Genomic DNA, 3,675 nt, shown 5'->3' with positions numbered 1-3,675 from the left:
GAGGACGGCCCCGGAGGGCGGGGGCCCGGCCGGCTGGCGAAATCAGCCCCGCCCGCTCTGGGCAGTGCATCTTTCCTCCCGCGCGCGGCCGGGGCCGCGGAGTGGGGAGTTGCGGGTTGGGGGGATGGGGTGGGGAGAGGGGGCCCTCGGGGGGCCGGGTACAGCCCCGACGTACACCCACGGCCCGGGCCTGGGCCCAGGGCGAGCCGCAGTCTCCCCGCGTTCCGATCCAATCACTTCTCCCCCTGGGGTCCTTTCTTCTGGGGAACCACAAAAGTGAGCCATTCGAGTGGCCTCACTGGTGGGCTGTAAACTGGGTTGCCCAAATGGCCTTGAAGAGTCTCAAAAGAGAACAGTTCGGGCAAAGCGCATCTTCGTTTAGGTTTTTCTTTCCCCGCAGCCAGAGCTGGCTAAATTTAAAAAATGACACCTTAATTCTCAAGTATTACAGTTGTCTTTTTACAAGAATACTGGAGGATAAGAGTTCCACCTTCACAGCCGTGCTTTTCGGTCCACTGTCCCGTGAATACAGTTTACCATTTGCTTTTCTTCTATACAAAACAGCCCATTTAACGGACACCACTAGTGTGCAGTAACAGAAATCAGAGCAGGAGTGGCCTCCAGAGAGCAGGTGACTGGAAAGAGGCCCCAGGGGGATGGCAGCAGATATGTTCTATTGGCTGGGGTGTTGAGTTACATGGATTTAGTATACATTTGTTAAAATGCCTCCAACTTAAGATATGTACACTTCACTGTAAATATTACCTCAATTTTTAAAACTTAAAAGTAAAGCATTTGCAGGTTTTTGAATCTATCACTTAATCTTTTAAAAGGTAATGCAATTACTCAACTATCAGTTATCAGAGGTTGGCTGAGATAATGAATTTGCTAAGCACTTATTCTGTCCAATAATTAATGCTAGCAGTACTAATTAAATCCATCCAAGGCTTTACTGACAGGAAGTATCTACTCCAACGTCCATTCATCAGTCCAAGTTGAGATATCTTTTCAAATATATGCTACAGTCCTTGGCATTTTTGAAAGCAAGAGCTCAATGTAAAGAATGGGGCTTTGGTGAAATAGGTCAATCAGAGAAACAATTATATGATCTCTCTGATATGAGGAATCTGAGAGGCAGTGTGGGGGGTGGGTGGGGGGGAGTAGGGAGGAAAGGGCACCAGGGAGGGAAACAAGCCATAAGAAACTCTTAATCTCGGGCGCCTGGGTGGCTCAGTGGGTTAAGCTGCTGCCTTCAGCTCAGGTCATGATCTCAGGGTCCAGGGATCGATCGAGTCCCGCGTTGGGCTCTCTGCTCAGCAGGGAGCCTGCTTCCTCCTCTCTCTCTGCCTGCCTCTCTGCCTACTTGTGATTTCTCTCTGCCAAATAAATAATAAATAAAATCTTAAAAAAAAAAGAAACTCTTAATCTCAGGAAACAAACAGGGTTGCTGGGCGGTGGAGGGAAAGGATAGGGTGGCTGGGTGATGGACATTAGGGAGGGTATGTGCCATGGTGAGTGTTGTGAATTGTGTTAAGACTGATGATTCATAGGACTGTACCCCTGAAACAATACATCACATATTAATTAAAAAGTGAAGAAAAAAAAAAAAAGAATGGGGCTTTGGAGTTAGAGGAAGCTAAGATTAATTCTTGCCCTACTTCAGTAACCTTGGCAAATACTTAATCGCTTCTTTCCTCCACTATAAAAGGCATAGAACAGTCGTATGGAAGTTTTATGATGATTAAATGAAACATAGAAAACAACTTGCTCTGCATTAATCTTTCAGACATGCTCTCCCTGGAAATCTACCTTTGGGACTTGGGAGGACCTAGGTAGGTAGAAGGGGTTGGATCAATGTGCTGGGACATTTTTTAAATAACAGCTGTAATTTCAATACTTGGTCATTTTTTCCCTTAATTAGAATTCTTGCCAAACTGTGTTTCTGTCTTTATTGCACACTTAAGGCATAATCTTTTCCAAAAGAAGGCGGTGTAGACATGAAGGGGGGAAAAGCTTCCATGGTCTTGGGATTAACTAAACAAGCTTCTGTCAAGGTAGCTTTAATTCTTTCTGGGTCAGCGACTGGTCTAGTAATCTTGCGCAAACTGTAAACATATTTACTATATTGCTGGTATCCTTTATATCCATGGAGAGATCCTTTACTTCCTTAGATATTGCTCTGAGAGAAAAGCTTCAACTCACTCATGATTATCAGGACTCTAGGAACAACACAGATGACCCACTTTTCACACTGTAATAACAAGATCTTACATGTGTTTCAACCTGACTTTTCTGGAGTGCTTCCCACATCGTGGATATGCCCCATGTCATGGAATTTGAATAACACAGAGTATCTCAGACAGGCTGAGCCCTGACAGGTCTGGATGAAAAGTCTCTTTGGGTGGATGGTAAAGGACAGATTTAGGTTTGGGAGTCAGTTCACGACACATTATAATCCAAAAATCACTCAAGTATTAATAGTCAACTAGGAATCTACCATGTACAATCACTGACCTAGGCCAGAAGAAATCTAAAAGATTCGGTTATGTGACAATCCTTGTACTTTAAAGAAGCCCAATTCCTCTCTTTTCTTATGGCATTAAGACAAAATATAGTTCCATAAATGAGACAGATAACATAACTATTACAGAGTTTAGAAATAGTAGAGTTACATACTGGAAACAGATTTTTCTAAAGCAGATGGAAATGCGCAAAGTCTGATTCTGTTTATTGGGCTGAAGGTGAAAGTCAATGGGGAAAAGTAAAGAAAAGGCCAAGTCTGCGCAGTGTAAGGAAATAGGCCCCAGGGATAGGAAGGGGCACGCCTCATGTTGTTCCCCTACCCAGCGCCTTCCACCTACTGACAATCTGTTGGTCCTCCTGAGCCTAGTTTATGAGGCCCTTCCTCTCCCACATGGCCTTTCCAGATCTCTCCATCGGAACTGCAGGAGCCTCCTCCTGCCTTCCCCAGCACAGTGCCCGTGCTGCTTCTGTGACAAGCACATCCTGCCATCTTCAGAGAACACTGCTCACGTGTCCATTTACCCAACTAGGCCACCCTCCTAAAGGCAGGGGTTGTATCCTATTTAACCCCCACCCCCCACACCAGTGGCCAAACAGTTCCTCACGTAGCCAATATGTACTTAAAAAAATTTTTTCTTTTCATTTAATTGAATGGGAAGTAAGGTAGGATAAATGGAGCCAGGTTATAAAGAGGTATATACATCAGAGTTCACTCATTCAGTTAATATTTATTGAATGCTTACTGTGTGCCAGGCCCTATTCTAGGGCTCTGAGGATATATCCATGAACAAACCAGATAAAACTCTCTCCCCTTGTGGAGTTCACAAGAGATGTATCATGAGGGGTGGGGTTACCATAAATTTATATAAATTCAAGCATACCTAGTGGCCAAAAAACAAAAATAAAAACAAAAGGACACACATTTAAATAGTTCAGTTACTGGTGTTATAAAAGTCTACTGATGCTATGTAGTTTTTATTGCATATTGTATATAATATATTTACTATGTTCATAATATATTCATATCTATGTATCACAGGGATTCTAATTTTAAGACTATACAGAGAACTTCATTGGCAATTTAAGAAATTTTCAGGGATCATTTTCAGCATGCTTGATTTACTTCTGACGCACAGTCTAAAAATCTAAACA

The sequence above is a fragment of the Mustela lutreola genome, chromosome 13 (genome assembly GCF_030435805.1).
Source record: "Mustela lutreola isolate mMusLut2 chromosome 13, mMusLut2.pri, whole genome shotgun sequence".
In the NCBI taxonomy this organism is placed as follows: domain Eukaryota; kingdom Metazoa; phylum Chordata; class Mammalia; order Carnivora; family Mustelidae; genus Mustela; species Mustela lutreola.
The sequence above is the reverse complement of the archived record's forward strand: the minus strand, read 5'-3'. Positions refer to the sequence as shown.